This window comes from Cloeon dipterum, chromosome 4 (genome assembly GCF_949628265.1).
Source record: "Cloeon dipterum chromosome 4, ieCloDipt1.1, whole genome shotgun sequence".
NCBI lineage: Eukaryota > Metazoa > Arthropoda > Insecta > Ephemeroptera > Baetidae > Cloeon > Cloeon dipterum.
Window position 1 is genome coordinate 10,775,772 of NC_088789.1, and position 20,506 is coordinate 10,796,277.

Below are 20,506 nucleotides of genomic sequence, written 5' to 3' on the forward strand. Positions count from 1 at the left end.
AATATTATACACTTCTTGTATCATCACACAAACCACCGACGAGGAAAGAAAGCTGGCTCTCTACATCTGAATATAAAAGCTATCATTTTTAATTTCGAGAGAGAGAGAGAGAGAGAGAGAGAGAGAGAGAGAGAGAGAGAGAGAGAGAGAGAGAGAGAGAGAGAGAGAGAGAGAGAGAGAAGGATGAAATTAACCTGTTTTTAAGCGAGGCAAAAACACAAGGTAGCTAAGTCGGTAGTTTGACTGACGCGATATTTCTCCGGCAAGTTGAGAGATTGCCTTATTTTCTAACGGTGTTTATAACCGCGGATGTGTGCGTATTACGTTAATCTCATCTCTCGGGTCCATTTTTGGGCGACATGAGACCAGTTTTCTCTTGAAAAGCAGTTCATTCGTCGACAGGTATAATTACACAAATTTCGGCCATTGTCTCCATTCTTGCGAAACGAGTCCTCCGAGTGCGCTTGGCTGACTAATGCTGCTGCCTCTCTCCACTTAATTAATTAGGCGAGAGACTCAGGAAATAAACGAAGGTAAATAACAAATGCTCACTCTAGAAGCAGCTGATTTACATATTTTGCGTAGCCCGTTAAGGAAATTCCAGCAGCAGTTTTCGCCGAGCAGCAGAAACAATGCGAACTCATTTAATAAAATAAAACGCGGCTAGTTGAATCTGAGGCTTTCGTTCGTCCATCCAGGCCGAGATTTATGCCTGTCGTCCACAATAAATTACCGTGTCAATAAGTACAATTGCAGTGGCCCAACCCAAAGGCTTGTTAACGAAGCATACGCTACTCACGCTGTGCGAGTGCATTGTACACCATATGCTGTTTGCTCATTTCTTATTCAGCAATCGGACAGTCCCGACACGACGCTTCTATCAGAAAACTATTACTTTGTATTTATCTGATTGTAAGCAAAACAAAGTAAATGTGCAAGTACGTTTTTATTTGCACTTTCTATAATGGAAAATGAATAAATAGTCACTTGACATAATCCTGGCAAATAGCTGTCGTTTGTGAAATGTAATTGATGATTTCTTGGAATCAATCCATCTCGATAGTAATTATAAGAAATGACCGAGAAATTGCAACACACCGGCATCTAGACTTGGAACTTAATTTATTACTTGTTTGATCTACTCACAGAATTTTTAAGAAAAATTGTATCTGCACTCTACTTCCCGTTTTTGCTCAGGTGTTGCATAATGCATTCCAAAAGAATGTTATCTAAAGCTGGAAATTATTATTATTTTTTTAATTTGTCAGCGGCATACTTTTATTCAAATTCGATAATTTGATTTCAATTGAATTCATCTTGAATCAAACATAATGTATTGGGAATCTATCGTTCCCTACAAAACAAAAATTATCCAAATAGTAAATATAAACGACTTATCTATTCAAAATGCAAAATACGAGTGTTGCGTAAATCGTTCGAATGCAGTCGTGTTTAGGAATAAATTCAGGTCCAGATTTTGAATGGAATTCGGTATCAGACCGCAGGGTAACTTTGTTCACGATCAAAGGCGGGCGGTTTCCTCTTTTTTCTTCTTCCCATGGAGCTCCCCAAGAAGATCTGATCGGCCGCCACGAGAGTGAACCCGCAGCCCGGTTTGATAAGTGCCCGGTGTGCGGTTGATATCAGAAGCGGGAGCATTTTATTTTATTATTTAGTGAAAATGCATTGTACTCTCGCCTCAGCTGAGGATCGGCGATTACAAATCTCCTTTCCTCATTGTTACACGGCTGCGCGCGGCATAAATAATAATAATAGCCGCGGATTTATAAATTACACACAGCGTAAGAGACTTTTATCGTCATTGTGTTCAGCGCCCTTTCTCTCTTTCTCGTGGAATCTGATTACAGTCTATTTTCCATGCCGAAGAAGACAGAAAATGTGCTCACGGAAAAGGAGAACGCGTTTTGTTCTCCTACACTATACGGCTCTACAAAAAAAATAGATTTATTATTCAAGGAGGTTCATGATGTTTGATTACAAGATTAGGACGACTCGTCCGCCCGCTCCGCGCAAAGCGAGAATATTTTATTATAAATTATCCTCCGCCAGGGCCGTTGAAATATAACACCATCCGCGGCTAAATGTATCGACAATTACTCATTTATTTATCTGGCACGGCATTGTTTGCACTTTGAGCCGAATGCTTTACGAGCCGGCAACTCGTGATTCCGCAGCTCGCGCATTTGTAATTCCGCACAAGGAATCATTTATCTCGGCGTGCGTTCGTGCATGCGGCTCGCGAATTTTTCCCAATCTCCTCGCATCTTCTTGAGCTCTTTATCTGTGTGTGTACTTCGACGCCGATCGTTTCACAGAGATGGTAATTTTGAATTTGCGTCATCGCGGTGAGATGAATGTGTGGCAAATCACTGAAATTTATGCACACCCGCAAAATGAACACATATATAATACACACTGCATGAGAAAAATGAGTGCTATGGCGCAGAGATGAGAAAAGCGAAACCCCAGGAGGAGTATCTCGTCGGCACGCAAAGATTCTAGTTTATTGCGGAGCGGCGTCGGTGAGGACAACAATGCGCAATCGACAAACATCATTATCACGTAAGGCCATAAATAAAAGACCCTTTTCCAGGTCCAAACGGACAAATAGAGAGACAGATCGCGATTCCTGCGCGCGGACCCCTGCCGTTCCGACCCAGGGCGTAGCTTGTTAATTACGACCAAAAGATGCAAAGTGAAAAACCTCGTGCAGTGCCTCGACTCTGGAAATGTGAAAAACCGCCGCACGGTCGTTGAAATGTGCGCCGAATTATTATTATTGCACGCGGCCAAACCCACTCCCCGTTGTTCGCTGGCCGCTTTTGTGTTAACAGAACATGTGTACCAGAAAGTGGCTACGCGAAAATTTTCGGCTCTCAGACGATCCTCAAGGGGTGTGCTCTCTTTTTTATATAAAATTTATTACTCTGATGTTAGAGTCTAGAACCCAAATCATAGAGATAAGGGGATATAGGAAAGATTTTAATTAATTGTGAGGCGTAATGGATTACGAATTTTTGAAATTGATTTAATTTACAAGCATGACTACGAGCAAAAAACGGGATATACTAGGCTATTAAAAAAAATATTAGGACAACTCCTCTAATCACACTTCAACGCAATGGTGCAACCTGTGAATTGTCTGATCACATTATTTTCATAAGTAAGAAAATAATGTTTATCCTAACACCTAAGCCTGCTTTCGCTCTCTTGATGTATTTATTACCTTGTCGATCTGCCTTTCTGCACAGCGAAGTGAAGTGAAAAACAATGGCGAGTCGAATGTGTGCGGTGCTGGTAGACGCTTAAAAAAGGGCCGGCTCGCGCCGGCGAAATGAGTGTGACGACCACTCGCTGGTGAGAATTGTTAGTGATTCAGATGCGCGTGGCTCGTAATTTATACAATTTATTATACGCCCGGCAATGTAGTATGAATTTTATGAAAAAGTCGCTGGTCGGCGGTGCGTGTTTATGGAAATCAAAGAGGTGAGGAACAATGCGCGTCGTAAAACAAAGCGTTCGCCGCATAAGTCAGCTCACTTTACGACACATTAAATAACGACAGGCAATATGATTATTGCTGAAGACCCAAACTGCTGGACACAATTATATTCCTTTTATGGGCCAAAGGGACACAGAATTTAGGCGGGAACATGGCTTTTACAATTTTATACTAAAATTATGCAGGACGGACAGGTCGGCTCATGACGGCCAATTCAATTGTAAATAATTTTTCGAGATTACGCGAAATCCTGAAATAATTTCGTTCGAGGAACAGACTTGCAGTCGTTTTAAATTCCTCAGACGATAATCATGATTATATTAAAATCAACCAGCTCCAGGCCGTGCGTTGTGATCCGCTTGTTTAATTAGAAATTCAGTTTGTCGTCCCACTCGAGCGGAGAACCATTACAATAAGGTGTGACTGCAGGACTAAATCACACACGATATTGTAATGCTGCTTTGCGTTTATCTTCGTAGCCGTCCTTTCTTATTCTCTCTCTCGCATCCTCTTTCTCATGACGCTTTCCGCCGCATCCAGCCCATGCAACAAAAAGAGAAATAAATCTTGGCAGATTATATAGAAATTAAAAGATTCTCTACGCGGCTGATACTGCGTCGTAATTCTTCGTCTCACATATGCGATTCCTTTGTTGCCGCGCAGATTTATCGCGGGTCGTTCATTTGCCAAAGCCCGAAAATGCGCGCGCGGATGTAAATCACAGAGGACGCGCGTTGGCTCGCCGCTCGTGATGATGCTTTATATTGGATTAAAGTCGCCAATGGCCGTCGTAAAGTGTGGAATCGGAGAGCATTTCCAAACTGAATTACGACATAATGACTTCATAAATTTCGTTTGCCTGAAATTCCATTGTTATTAGTGTTGGCAAATATTTTTCGCAGGTTTAATTGGGGTTGAAGTTTAGAGATAGCCTCCGAAATTGATTCTCGTTGGTATTCGTAAGAAAGGACGTTTCTGGTTTCCCTGGTTGGTGACGAAACTCTCAGAATTTCATCACATGGAGTTAAATAATGGTAATAATAATGCAAACGAGTCGTCTTATTTTCGGAGAGAAACCCAGCTCGGTCAGTTGACAAATTCCCGTTTTCTCAACTCATTAGAGCTGGCTCGTCAGCAAAATCTGAACGACTGATTATTTTAATCAAATATAGCCGAGGGAATGTCTGCGCGAGCATGCACGTAGAATAAAGAAAACTCGCCATAAATTAGTATTCAAAAAGAGGCGACGAGAGAGGATCCAGCAGGCGCATTTCTCCTTTTTTGATTAATCCCGTCGGCTTTTGTCAAAAGGCAGATGCTCGATTGTCGCTGGCGCATGAAGAATCAGCCTCTTAAGAAGAAGAATCGGCTCGATAAAAATGTAATGAGCTCAGATAAATATCCGTTTAACAATTAAGACGGTTGCCGGCGCTGCTCGGCTGCGGCACGCATATTTGTTTTGTACGTTTATTTCCTTAAAAAAGTGGCTCGCTCGCGGCCGCTTGCTGCTGTCCATTGATAAACGACACGTAAATGGGTTGGACGCAAGCACTCTGTCACTCCAACATTCCTTTTCTAACTGCTCTCAATGGCCTGAGAAATAATTGCACGTATTATAATCCGCAATCGTCGCGCTCTCAGTCGCAGTTTAAGCAGAAAAATCCATATTCCGACTGCAGCGGAGAAAAATGTGAAAGCTGATCTCTTTCTTTACAATGTCCATATTACGAAACGGAAAATATAAACGCTGCAGCTCTGAGCAATGGAATTATTATCTAATCCCCTCAGCAACAAACAGCTTTTTTGCGCGCCGACAAACGAAGCGTGCGCCGATACACGCAGCACAACATGTACGCGCGTATATTCACACATATGCACACACACACACACACACACACACACACACACACACACACACACACACACACACACACACACACACACAACACAAACGCGCAGCTGACTCGCGGAGAGTTTATGTGTAACAGCGGGACGATTTTCGCGTCGGCAATCAAACGATTAATGCTGCTGGTGACGCCCTGTTTAGCGCCTGCTGCAATTTCCAGCAAAAGTTCCCTCCGAGCGATGCAAACAATAGAGGAAATTCGCGCGGCCACTCTGTGTGTGTGTGTGCCTGACAGCGAGAGTGGATTTGCGCTCGCCGGCCTAATGTATTCATTTGCCCAAGCAGGTGTCTTGTGTCACTTTGAATTTTATCGCCCAAGGAGATCTCTGTTCGAGCCGATATTCTGGCATTAATTAGAGCAATAATTACAGGTGGTGTGTTCAAAGATTGAGAATTATCAAATACTGACGGACATATGTGTGGGTCAATAAATTGTGTAAAAATGAAATTGACCGGATGGTAAATATTGGACGGTCACGTTGCTCTACAGCTTTCCGGAGTCAATTTGCTTAATGGGCATTTTACAGATTAGTCATATATGGCATGGCTTGGTCTTCAACATTGTCGAGACCAAACAGCCCGCTTATTTCAATTACTCAGCATCATAAGCACACAGGATTTGTCTAAAAGCTATCTGTTGAAAGCTTCTTTCTCCATTTTTACCAAAGGCGTGTGTAGGATTTTGAGTAAACACGCCTGTTAAATGCTGAAGATGTCAAAGAAAAATCTACAAAATTATTTAGAGAAAGAGGGGGTATCTTGTCCACAATGGAGCTTGAAAATCGTGATAAATAATTTTTTAGTTATGTACTCGCCTATATCATTTCTCAAACAGCTAGGTAGCCAAAAAATTAAAAAATTACTAATTCACATTGCAAATTTTTTGCACAAAGTAAAATAAACTGAACATAATATATTATGAAGCCTCTAAATTTGCAACACAATTGCACCAAGTGAAACCACACGTTTAAGAAAGTAAAATCAGCGCGCCTAAGCAGCGAGGCAGCCGGTAATAAAACACAATAATCGGCAGCGGTGAGAGCTCGCAGAGTGAGTGATAATAATTTGTCGCGGAGAGCACGTTCGTCCTGTTGAGTTGGAAGCTGGAAAGAAACGAATTCAGCGGGAACATTGGCGCAAAATACTGGTTTGCGGCATAAATTAAACACGGCCAATCAATCATCATCGCGCGCAATAATAGAGCGGTTACTTACAATATTGCAAAAATAAATAAATAAATGAGCGGGACGGGCCGGACGGGGCAGGCATCCGACCCAGTCGTTCAACTAGTTGCCATAATAGGAAAACGCGTGTGTGACACAGTCTCAGGCAGAATTTATGTACATAAAGTGTGGTTATTTGACCGCAACAGCAGCGGCGGCGGCGGCGTCACATACATACAAAATAACACACGCGGGAGCCGCTCGCTCGCTGGCTGCTGCGCTGCAACTCGTGAAATAATAACAACAATATGTAAGAGAGAAACTGGATCGATAGGACAGGTGTGGTTGCTGGCTCGTCGATGGTGCTGCCTGCTGGACAAGCAATAACGGTAGAAGAGCCGGCGAAATAAAACCTGCGAGTGCTTTGGACGCTGCCGCCGCCGCCGCCGCTGCTCACGGCGCATGATTCGCCTGCTTGCGAAATTAAATTGATTTTATCCGCCACTGGACCTTGCCTCTCGCGCCGTGCATTCTTTCTCGCATCCTCTCCGCCACCTCGACTCCGCGGCTGCTCGAGAGTGCGATGGCGATCGGTTTCACTTCTAGAGCGCTCTGAATATACTTCTGCCGGAAGAAAATGAAATGGTTGGAAGAGAGGAATTTTTATGTGAACGGCTTTGGCCGGATCTGGTGTCAACCAATTTTTGAATTGACAGATTTAATCAATATTAAATCGCTCGGGTTCTAGAAGACATGTCATTTTTGTTGAAAAAAGCATGATATTCCTATTCACATTTGAAACCTGTCGATGTTATGTTATCAAACATAGCAAAAATAGACCCGTTTTTTGCACAGATTAAAATACAAGGAAAACACCATTTTGGAAGTTTTCCGGATTTTTATTTACTTTAGCAGAATATATAAAACATATTTTGCACAAGACGGGAAGCTTTTTACCCTTTCTATTTGTGTAAGAAGTTGTTTTCTGTTAAATCCCATATCACAGGCACCAAAATTGATAATCTCAATATTTTAAATTTCATTTTTGGGTCGTTCAACGCAAAATAATTACTAGCGTGCACCACGAAGGCATTGCAGATTAAATTTATAAAAATAAAAACAACTAAAAATTGCAGGAAATCTCGCAAAACAGTTTTTAATGCATGTGATTCCTAGAAAAAAATCGGGTTTTTGTAAACCCTGAATTTGAGCCTCTCTTATTTCTTATTTCCAAGACTAAAAGATTGTAAGAAGCCAAAATTGTCGAATTGATTTTAAAAATTTAGTGAGAGAATACTTGCTAAATGAACTTTGTATTTTTAAACCAACAACAGTAAATTATTTTTAGTCGCGCAAAAATTTGGAGATGAATGCCGCTGGAATAGCATTAATTTCGCAAAATTCCTTTCTGTCTTCATTCTGGTGAACGCAAATATCTCGCGGACGACAGCGTCACGTCCCAAATAAATTGTTTTGCAGCGCGCCGCTCGGTATTCCGCTTAGTTAGCCAAAGCAGAAGGGAATACTTGATGCTCGGTCTATTATTTAAGTGGCGGGCCGAGTGTGCAAACATTTGCTTTTGTCATCAGCGAGCATCCGACGACTACTGTCTGTGTTTGTGCTCTTTACTCTTTAGCTGCTGCTCGCTGGGCTGGCTGGCCCCAGCTCCGCTCTCGCACAAGAAAAGCACCTGTTATTTTGGAAATGCGGTAGCCTCCGTGCTTGCATCACCACCGCATCATCATCGCGGATGCCAAAGTCAAACAAGCCACTCACGGGCTAAATGCACCGCCGGGATCTAAAACAAAACTGGCCGCTCGCAAACACAAACGAGTAAAAAACACCGGCAAACACAATTCCATACTGACCATTGAGCTTGAGCAAACAAGAGGATTAGGATGCTATGCAAGAGCTCTGCTTGCTAATCGAAATAGTTTTGGAGCCATTTTAGACAGCATAAAGCGAATTTTGTGCCATCAACTCTATTAAAGCTTAATTTAATAGACTAGATTGGCCAACAAAAATTTGATCTTGCTTTAATGATATTGAATTTTTAATTTTAAAATTGTAATTAACAATAAACTAAATGATAAACAGTTCAAATCATTAAAATTCTTAAGTGATTTTTAATAATCTACTTCAATTAAATCGAAACGTCTCCTAACTAATTCCCCGAATTAACGCCGCCTTGAATAACATTCGCCACGCCAGAAATCAATGCTGCCTATTAGACCACACGAGAGAAGCAAAGTGTTGTTTCTCCGTTCTGTTTGTTGGGCAGCACTGCTAGCTTTTTCATTAGTGTTTGATTTATTAGCGATTTTAAATTGGTAGAAAATTGATTTATTTCTTACTCGGCGGCGCGTCTCTTATGCGATTACACGCCAGGCAACTAGCAGTTTGTGGTATTAATGAAAACCGTTTTGGCTTTTGCAGAGATCCCCCCGTGGTGCTTGTTTCTTTTCTGGCCGAGATGCTGCCTGTGAAGAGGTAAGTGAGCAGCACATTAGCATTTTCTTATTTTTGCCTCAGACCACTCTAACTCTTTGTCTTTTTTCAAGTTAACTAGAAAGCGAAGGCTACAAACAAATAGCCAGCAGGTTCTGTCAAATAAAATTAATTGTAGACTTTGCTTCAGCAACAATAGAGAATTTAAAACTAATTTTAAGTTCACAACCTCAGAATATCTTTCGCGATTAGCTCTAAGTTATCTAAATAATTTATACATCTACGTTATTTATTTTCTTCAGTTAAAAAGCCAACAGAAATATGATCATCATTTTAGTTTGATTGTGCAGCTGACCAAATTTATTTAAAACTAAATAAATATTTTAGATGTATTATATTTTATATCTATTAAATTCTGTACGCATATAGAAGACATAGAACTGAAAAGTATCAAATCCTGATACTATTTTTTTAATATTATTCAAATAAAGAGTATAATATTTATATTTGAAAAATAAATTAATGCAGCGTTCTCATTAAACAATATTTTATGTTAGTTTCTTTTATTCACTTTTCAACAGTGACGCCTATTAAACAGGATTTTCAATCGAAAATCAACGCACATCCGGCTTGAAGACAGGATATACCTGGTGAGAAATTCACTCTCACATGTGTTCAGTTCAATATCTCGGTCGATTTGTGCTACGTCCTTCGCGTGCAGAGACTTCGAGAAAGTCGTCATCCAGTTTGCCAAGACACAATGCTAACTTAATAAATATATATCCCTCCTCGCGTTTGCAAATTGCCAAGTGCTCTGGGCGCTGCTTGCCGGTTCCTCTGCCCCATCATATGTAGCACAATTGGGCCGCAGCTTCGACTGACTAATCTCGAACAATGCTAGCGTGTTGGCGTCAAGACACGAGGCGAAATCATCAGCGGTGGGTCAGGAGCCAAATTGCGCCCATTGTCGAGCACCCCTGTACTGGCGGGGGTGGAGGTCCCGCGGCGTGGCCCCTAATTAGGTTGTCGCCGACACGCGGAGGGGATTTACTTTCGCATCCATGCGTGACAACCCGATCGAGCGATCAACACGCTGACAATTTTATTCATCCATGTGCGTGCACTAAAATATAAACCTCTTTTAGATGAAATTGATAAGGAGAGCAATTTATATTATTTTCTTCCGTAAAAAAACAAAACAATTTCAGAAACACTATTTAATATTAATAGCCACACATTAAAAACTAAATAATATTTTTTTCTTGTAATTTCATCTAATTAAGTGAAATCAAATTATCAGAATATAAAGTTTTCACCGTTGACACACGTTTCCACCACCTGCACTTAATTCAGCATTCAGAAAAGGAGAACCAGTGCTGAGATGAAAGCGAGGACAATTTATCACGTTTTTCTTCGACTTGTTAGACGACAGAGCGAAATTTGTGCGCGCAGGCATAAATTATATTCCCGCTTGTCGGCGAGCGCGTCAATTTGGAAAAGTTTTGCGAGTCCAATTTTCCACAAATGGAACTGATTTGTCAGCGCTCCTGCAGCAAGGAAGCTGAGCAAAGGAAGTGTAATGTATGCAACACACAACGCACGCGGGCGGCCATGAGAGCATTTTCATGCTAAAAATAGTAGAGGAGCAGCTGTAATTTCTTCGAGGAAAATTCAGACACACGCGAGCGAACGAAAAAGAGAGAAAAGTTTGAAAGAAGCAATTTTCTTTACTTCTGCTGCTGGTGGAAAAATTTTTCTCATTACATAAGCGCAGCGCCGAGAGGCGGATTTTACTGCTCAATATGAATGTGTCAAATAAGCAGCCATTTGTGCCTGTGAAGCCAACGACTTGCCGCTGCGAAAAACAATTTCCATCCATCACTGCACAATCTCAGGCACACATGCGATGTGGATGCGGGTGCTCGTCGATTTCTTCTCTGCGGGGAGGAAGAAAGGGAGAAATTGAAAAATGGGTAGTTTATTTCATAATTTGCACATGTTTACATAGCCTCAGAGAAATAGTGTTCGCTACAACTGTTGCTTTTAAATTGATTCAGCGTTCAGTCAGTTGGATTTTACATTCTTCAGTACTGGTTTCAAAGAAAGTAAAACTATATTATAGTGAGGCAAGTTTTATGTTTATTTATTAAAATTTTTCTGCTATGACACACCAGCCATCAATATTGCAAAATTGAAATTTGGAATGTGAATGTTTTTTACCATTTGCTAAAATCGTTTTTGCAAGGAAATCTTTTCCAAATGGATTTTAGAAAATATTATTCAAGCAGCTGTGGAGCGAAAGAATTTCATTCAATTCATGACAATTTCGCTGACAGAATTGAAAGTGTGGATTTGAAAAGAAGTGAGAGAGGAGCATGTTCTGACATAATAATGAGTTTCACCCCCTCTGCTCGTCGATATTTTCCTCCCTGTAATTTAGGTAGGGCACGACAATAGAGAGGGAGAATAACAGAAGCGAGCAAAGTGTATTTACTCTTTGTGTGTGCCCTCTCATTGTGAATCAATGAGGCAATTTTTATTTGCTCCTATAATGAGGTTTTCTCCTTTTCTTCCCTACTGACAGCATTTCAACGTCGATGCTGACTCGAGTGGTGGTTTACTTCGTCAAAATGTGCGATGAATTTTGTATTTTAGAATCTTGATTTTAAATTAAAAGCTGTTTAGCACGTTAGCGTTAACACTTATTTTATTTAAGAAGCAAGAAATCGTTGAACATTTTGTTTCGATAAAATTTATAATTAAAGAATGCGCAAAAATCAATATCTATCTGCACATCTTTGGCACAATTTATCCTGCAGGGGTGAACTGCAAGAAAAGCGAAGTACCCACTCGTTAGTCAGACCGCACAATGGCTCAGGAAAATAATTGTTGTGCGTGGAATGAGTGGAGAAGCCCGTCTCTCAAACATCTCATTGCTGTTGCGTGCGTAATTATACATCTCCACGGCGAAGCTCCCTTTCGTAAAATTCAGCCATGCACGCTGCTGCCGCCGATCGAGATTCCGCCGCATTGTGCTCCAACAGTCGACAATTCACAATAACACAAACACATACAAACGATAATAATGAATTCCCCACGAAAGCATGTGTGTTTGCACTGATTGCTGCGCGATTCAGGCGCTCGCGGATAATTAATGATCAAATTATTGTTCTGCCTCTAGATTTCAATAGAAGGCAGAATTCGGCGCCTTGTTTTTGTCGGTAGGTGCGCTCGAGTTATTATTCTCCTCGTCTCGACGCTGTTGTTACATTATTATCATTATTTGAAGCGGTGGCGGCTGCTTCGGGATAATTACTACGCCTTGTTGTGCTAAATTCTTTTCTGCGTATGAGTTCAGTTTGAGGTGCGTGCTGAAATTACTCAAAACAACCTTACGTTTTGACAATAAGATTATTCTGTGCTCACCGCGTAGCATATCTGATGAAGTAAAATAACAAATATTGAAAACCTCTGAAATCCACATTACACCGAGAGCTAACTAAATAAGCTAGCTGTACGTTCAGTTCCAGAGCAGAAGGCCGTCATAGCCAGCAGCGTTTTTGCCATCGCGCTATTATCAGCAACAATAATAATTGTGTGTGCGCAAAAGTTCCGCGAATTGACACGAGTACTCGTTAATAGGACGAAGAAACGGAGTGTTGTGTGTGTACGTGGTGGAATTGGTTCTTGTTTGACGGACGCTTTTCCGCTGCCAGCGTGGAATTAACAGTCCCGTGTGTAGCTTTGTGTGCGTGAAACGTAATCATCTCGCGAGTCAAGTACACACACACAAACAAACACGCTGAGCAATTATAGAAAGTTACACTGCGGACTTATGGCATATTGTGCGGATGGATTAGTGATAGATTTGTGTTTCTCACGCACTGCTCGCCTATTTGGGATTTCGAAATTATGAAGATTTTCAATTAAATTCTCAAAATTAATATTTCACGTATGGAACTTTACAAAAAAATCCTTTTCATTGCAGCCTTCATTGAAGTATGTACATGGAATTTTTCCCTTCAGAATTTTGGTGATACACGCAGAATTTTACTATGTGAAAGATAAAACTATAAAATGAACGACGGAATTTGAGACTTTTGAATTATTGTTTGAAGCAGAGAGGGCAAGTGGTGTGGATACTTTAACTTCTCTGCTCCTCTTTTTGATTGACCAAATTTAGTTTTGCAGGCATAAAGTAATGATAAGGCCTGAGGGGTTGGCTATCCATTACGAAGTCGTGCATGATCATATTTTCTCAAAATCCTGAAATTTTCTCAAATTGCTACATCCTGCAAGTCACAAACAGCACATTAGAAAATCATACTTTCATTGCTTTAATATTTTTTTAATGCAACTCAGATTACTAAAGGGGGAATTCAAAGATTGCTGGAGTTACATCCTGTGCTGTCTGAAATTACACAAATTAAAATGCCAGTAATTCAGTTGCAAAAACATCGTCCAGTAAGTTTCAACTCTACAGTAAATTCATCCCAGCGCTATCTGCAATCTGTTGTGTGTGTGAATTATCCGCACTTCTGTACAGTATGCAGGAGACGTAAATTAAAAGAAGTGCAGAGGGTGTCGTACATAATTCTGCCTTTTCAGCTGCATATTCACTACTGATTGCGTCGCGCGGCGAGCAAGTGGGCATATACAGCGCGGTGGCAGACAACAGCTATTGAAAACAAGCAGTTTCAAGGGAAGAACAAAACGTCTTTCACGGCTGCGAAAACGCAGATAATTCATCTTGTCCGAAAATTCAAGTTTTCCAAGTGGTATTATGAATTTAAATTTATCCCGACTGGAAAACGCTTATCTTTGCTGTTTCGTGTGCTGGCACACACGGCATTTATACATAAATATTTAAAATATTGTGTTTTGTGGCTCGTCTCACAATAAAAGAGCGGAGGATTATACATTTCGCTACCGCGCCGTCCAAGTGTTTTATTATGGGAAAAAATGAGCGTCGTGATGGCTTCTTAAAAAGTTGCCTCTTATTTTATTTATTGGTCCGCTATCGGCTGCTGCTCTTTTCTTTCGCTCTCCTCACAATGATACAAAGGCGTGGTACATTTCCATAATAAATTACTCGGATTAGTTCTTCGCTCTCTCTCGCACGCTGCCGACTTTTTCATTCAGATAGAGAGGCGAAAATATAAAAACGACCCTGAGAGTGTTCTTTCTCCTCGGCTGCATGCAAATATCTCGTCGCGTTTTATTTATTTGCACGCGTATTTATATTAAAATGCAGCAGCGACGCGGGGTGGGCGACGAAAAGGTGTCGCAATTATAGTAGAGTGCATATTCACGAGAGATCTCTCAACGCCTTATCTCATCTGCCACCACTCTTCCCTTCCTCTCTGCATTATTAATGAGCAACGCCTGCTGCCCCGCGTTAATTTATGTCGCCGAGAAAATACACAAGGAGCTGACAAAAAAGCAGACGTTCTAATTAATTTTATATCGCATCCCCGCGCGCTCTAGTTAATTGTCCAATTTGATTTTTCGCTAAACGGCCCGCATTTGACTTGCAAATTGAGACGACGACTCTTTTCCATTACGGTGTTTGTGCGTGACGTCATCGATGATCGACCGCGAGAGAAGAGTGGCAGAATAATCGAACCTGCAAACGGTCATAAATAATAAACGAGTGGCATCAGGCTCGAGTGGTGTGCGCGGCTTTAATTAAGCGCACGGCAAAATTATCCATATCTCATCGTAATCGACATATTTCATTGAGAGCCAGGTCGTTGCTTTAACACTTGGACGTCATAAGATTCTCAGCCAGATTTGTTTTCAATTAACAGGAGAGTGCCATGAATATTAAATGTAAGGTGTATTTCTATGTTTTTCTTAACATATGTTTTCAGCAAGAAAATTGAATCATTTTGAAAAAATTATAATTTACTTTGGTTAGGTTCACCAATTATTTTTAACTGATTATCATCAAAGGATTTTCATGTTTGAAGGTGAATTTCGCACGCTGTTTGTTTAAAACTAAAGTATTCCAAGCAATTACACAAAATAGCTTAAAACAATGATCCCATGCAAGCAAAAGGTAGTCGTGCAGAAAGAGATGCCATGAGAGCTCGTTGTGATAATTTGGACTGCTGCACGCAATTTTCGGTGCCACTGGTGTTGCCTGGTTGCGTTTTTTGATTGATATTTCTCGCTTCTCCTCTTTTTTGCAGACTGAAGCCGATGAAATCCCACGATACGCTAAAATAGCTCTGCGAAACTTCAAAGAGAGAGACTAGCGTTTTTCTCTTTTTGCCGTGTGAGAGATTATTATTTACTTTGTTCGATCCCACCTGTCTTGCATGACCAGAAGCGAATCATCGTTGATTATCTCCATTTCCTAGAAAGCAGACAGTTCGAGTGTGTGTTGGACCCCAATTTACTTTTTTTACTTTCTGGTTGTAAAAGATTATACCACCATCCAATGAACTGGCTATTGTATAAATCTCATTTTAATTTTAATGGCACGATCTTAATTTAATTTTAAAATTTATAGTGTTCGCTCACGAGGCACCACATTGAAATGAAGAGTTTCGAAATCAGATATTTCATAATTCATATATTTCACGTCCACGCTGACTTAAGGTGGGATTAGATCAGAGATGAGCTTTGAAGAGAACAATGGAGTGGCCGAGTGGCGAGAAAACTTGTCGACCTATAATGCATTTATTTCACGTCGAGCGCACGGGACAGTTGTTGTCTTGCATTAGCATTATTTTCTTGCATCCGTTGACTTTGTGAGTCAGCTGTAGTCAGATGACCACATTAGAATATTATTATAACTCGGCGCGCTGGATGTGCTGTTATTCAGAAATACAGCACTTCAGCTGCATGCGAGATGGCCTTTGGCTGCGATCAAGGAAGGAAGAATTCATAAAGAGAGAAAATGCACGCATCTCGCGAGAAGAAAAGAAGCAGCCAAGCCTTTTCTTTCTCGTCTGCAGCTAGCTGGACGTCACTCGATGGACATTTTATTATTATCCTACGCAACCACTGCTGCAAAGCAGTCCGTTATTTTTGCGATTTTATATGCTCAGCACCGGCTTGATTTTATCGCTACGCGGAATGAGATTTTAAATTGATGCGGGTTTGAGATTTTGCTTGGCAAAAGCAAGTGGAAATTGATAATAAATCGTTCGAACTTATTCAATTTTGTCGTTATTTATAGCATTTTAGGTTTTTAAAAATTTAAAAAGCTAAAATGTGAAGCAGTTTTAATGTTGAGGATTTAGAGTTTTATCAAATAAATTTTATTGAACCATAAGCGTTTCAACTGTACTAAGACGTAATATTTTTTGAATACTTGAGCTGTCAATAATTTTTTAGTGTCAGCGTAAAATGTATCTTTCTACGTATTTTTTACGCACCTATCTGAGAGTCACCAGCATCCGAATAACTTACAAAACTGGGATGGATTTCATTTTTTAATATCTTTAACTAATTAAAAGTTGCCAATTTCACAATCATTTCAACTGAAATAGACTGAAACCACCGTAAAATAAATTATAGTTCAAGAGACAGTTAAGTTGAAACAAACTTGTACATAAAATATCCGTATTGTACTAATTAATTATTTTCCTTTTTAAAAACCCTCACCGCATATTCACACGAACTTTTCGTCTACTTTATCATTTCCACCAGGAATAAAATTTAAAGTTTATCTCCATTCCGCTATAGTTTCTGATTTAATTAAGCAGTATGTAGAACTTAAGAGCAATGGTAGGGGAAGGTAGTGCGCAACAATCTCTACATCTAGGCGCAGCGTGTTGCATAACTCATAATGCTGTGGATGCACCGCTGCACAACACAACTCCATGCGCTTCGTAGCAGCGGTACAAATTATGACAGCATCCTCATTAAAAGCATAATATTTAGAACACATCGATCGAAGGTCTTACGCATTTTGCAAGAATTCCAACCTGAGAGCTTTTGCCGTTTGCTGCCCAATAATTTGTAAATTAAATGGCAACTTTCGGCTTACTATACAGTAAGAACATATTACGTCGGTGAGCAATTCCAACGTTACTCTTGAGGAGCTGCAATGCAGGCTGGGCAGGTCACGTGGGGGTTATTTAATGCGGACAGCCGTCGAATAATAAATTTCGCACTTTATTTTGTTAAAATTTAACGATGAGCATCAATTAAGGGGTCGGCCTTGGCGCGGCAAAGGCAAGCAACCAGCAGCCGATATAACTCGCCCAGGCAGACAATGCGTAAGAAGGGGACCTTGATTGTTAGCGCGCGGCTAAAGTATTAATAATGGCAAAAAGCAGCGGCGGCCGAGTGTACAGTGACACTCACACACGTATTCTAGTAGCCGCAGACTCCTTAAGTGTATACAATAATAATAAGCGCGCGAGAGTTGTTCTTCGTTAACTCCTATTCTTGCGCTTTTCGTACTTGATGATGTAAATTATATGCCTTCTGAAAATATTAAGCGCTGCAACTCCTTTGAAGCTGCCATGAAATATATGGTTGATTTCTCGGCCGGCCGGATTATTATTACCGCGTCGCAATCACACTCCACAAAGACTTTCCTCTCTTTGAATGCCCTCAGCAGAGATGTTGACTCGAATAATGATCATTATATTCCGCAGATTGTGCTGTTTGCCGAGCTGCCTATAATAGAGGAAAATTGGCTTCTCGGAATGAAACGCGCGAATGAAAACACACACTCTGCTACTGTGCTTTTGAGCCGAACCTTCAGTGACGAATGCCGTTTTTTGCATTGCTCAACTAATTGGACTGGTGGAAAGTGTGAGAAATGGAAAAAATGTGGCACAAGTTCATTAAAATGTTACAGGGTTTTTTGAAACTGAAAACGTTACATTAATATTATAGCTGAATTGAATTTAGCAACAAAGAAAAGCTATAAAGATTGAATTCGTTCTAGTTCGACTTCAATTGCAACCAACTTGATTTCTGAATTGATAATAATTTATGTCGAAAGTGCAAAATTATCACAACGATTTCTCTCCTCTATCCTCATTTATTAGTTCATGTTAAAATTAAAATCAGCGCTCTTTTCTCATTAATAGAATTTCTCAAAAATTCCGTACCAAGGAGCACCATGAAACTGGCAATTCACTAAGGCTTGTTTATTTCGTTAAGTAATTTCCAACTGCCCGTCTGTCAATCATTAAAGCATCATTTTTCTTCTGTGCGCGAGCTGCAGCAGCAAACAGCAGGCAACCCTTTCTTCACGCAGTACAAAGCCCACGGTGCGCGCTGTTGTGCATCTAAAATTCATGAGCGCACTAATTTAGGACCGTTTTTATGCACAATCATGACAATGTAGTTTATTAACTTCTTTTTTGGAGAAGAAAAATTAATAAAGTAAATAATGGACAACAAAGCGCGCATCTGGAGACGAGCAAGAAAAGAAAGCGCCTGCGGGGCGCAAGCGACTGTGATACCTGAGCTGACGAGTAAAAAATAGAGAAATAATAGGCGAGACAAAGGCTGCTTAGCCATCGCCAGGTCTTGACAGAAGATCATTAATATCAGCCAAGTCAGCCGGCGAGCAAGTGATAGAGACTGGAGGGGAATGAATTGGTGAAGTTATTAGACTGCCTGTCTTCCCCGCGTCTGCTCCTGCAAACTCACCATACGCTAGGTCGCACGACTGGTGACAAACTATAGCTACTCACGCTTAACAGAATACAAAAATATTATATTGTAGTTGGAGTCGGAAGCTTGAAATATTAAGATTGAAACCTTTCCAAAGCACGAGTTTTTACTAGAGTTGACACTTGTCGCAGTTAACAAGCAAAGACCATAAAATATCTTTAATTCATAATTTTATTAGTATTCGACATTTTTTTTAATAATATTTGGAATCGATTGATCTAAATAATAAATCTAAATCACCATTTTATTGTAACACGGCAAGTATTTAAATTCTTTATTTACGAATTAAATTTGTTTGGTGGAACTTGGAAAATTAAAAAAAATAAATCTCTAAAATAAGGTCAACTCATCTATTGTATTTAAAATCAGTATATTTGCAAACGTTCTTCATTTCACAAATATTCTAGCTTGCGCGTATTTCTTAAATTAAATAAATAGAGCGCTTTGTTCAGTGGCAGAATACTTGTCAAGCTGATCAGACCTCTTGAAAACGCACGCACGCACAAACAAACAATCAAACAACGGTCCACTAAATGCACATCAATCGCGAATCAGACCGCTGACAATCGCGCTCGAGTAATAATGCGTCCCATTTAAATAGAATGTTTCCCACGTGTGATTGTGAGGGAAATAATGCTGACGACAGAAAAAGCACGCACCAAAGGAGGATCGGTGCACAAACAGTAGTCTACAGCTCTTAATAATAATATGTTATTATGCAGCGCGGTGGAGCAAAAAACGCTTATTTTTGTGTTCAGAAAGGGACGCGCGAGATAAAAAAGAATGAGGAGGGCGACACATTTATTTATATATTATATTCCATTGAAAGGCACGTACAACACTCCTCTGTATGGAATGAGTGAAAAAAGTACAAGAAAGAAAAGCCCAGGAAATGCGGTGATTATTTATCCTGTGGACGCTGAGGCCCTTTTTGCCAGGGCCATTTATCATTTTTTATCTGGAGCAAAAAGTGGCTTCGCCTGCACTCCCACATGCACATACACACTCACACTCGGGTGTATACGAATTATTTTATATTTATTGCACGCCTCGCACCACTCGCGATTCTTTATGGCCGAAGGAGTCAATTCAGTAGCCGACTGGGATTATTATAAAACGCACTCCACCGCTGCTGCCGGCAATCGGTCTCCGCGCGCCGGGTAATAACGATATTTATTATTGTCTTAAGCAATGCTTGCCCGGCCATCATTGTGCGCTGCACCGCGCGTATGTGAAATTTCAGCTTGCAGCTCCCGTGTAATTAATTTAATTCCGCGTGATTTAAGTGCTGACATTGATACCCGAGACGGTGTGCATTCTGCTGTTGTGTGGTATTATTTCATGCACTCTGTGCTGCTTGGGAGGAGTGCGGAAAAACGTCAAATGAACTGGAGAAACGAGCAGTGTCGAGACACACTGGCAACAATTAAAGCCAAGGCCGAATAGGGAGAGTGAGAAAGTGGTTGCGTCACCGAGATTAAATTTTCGGTACGGTGAATAGCAAATATTTTAGAGGGTTAATTTCATTGAATAAGTACAAAATCAAGGTATACATTAGCGACTTGAAATTTAAATTATTGCTTTAAAAGTGGACTGCCCTATTGCTAAGGAATCTTAAGTTTGTAAAAACTATTTGTACAGGAAAGTAACTTAACTCCATACCTTCTCGCAGCATACAAAATTAATACGTACTTTAATTCGTTTGAAAATAATTGCTCAATTTCTTGTGTCACATACTATACTTCTTTTCTATTTTTCATTTAGAGTAAACCCAGAAGAGCTTTGAAGCAAATAAAAGCCTGCAGTTAACAATAA

At 40.4% G+C, this 20,506-nt stretch overlaps 1 protein-coding gene across 3 annotated transcripts in view; it reads left to right on the forward strand.

Annotated features, from left to right (window-relative positions):
• The window catches only part of LOC135944397 (transcription factor SOX-5-like), a 169,544-nt gene that overhangs the window by 12,006 nt on the left and 137,032 nt on the right, over positions 1-20,506 (forward strand). For all 3 annotated transcript variants that reach the window (XM_065491293.1, XM_065491299.1, XM_065491294.1), the window contains exon 2: positions 9,029-9,082. The gene's annotated coding sequence lies outside the window, so the exon portion shown is untranslated. The remainder of the gene's footprint in view (positions 1-9,028; positions 9,083-20,506) is intronic.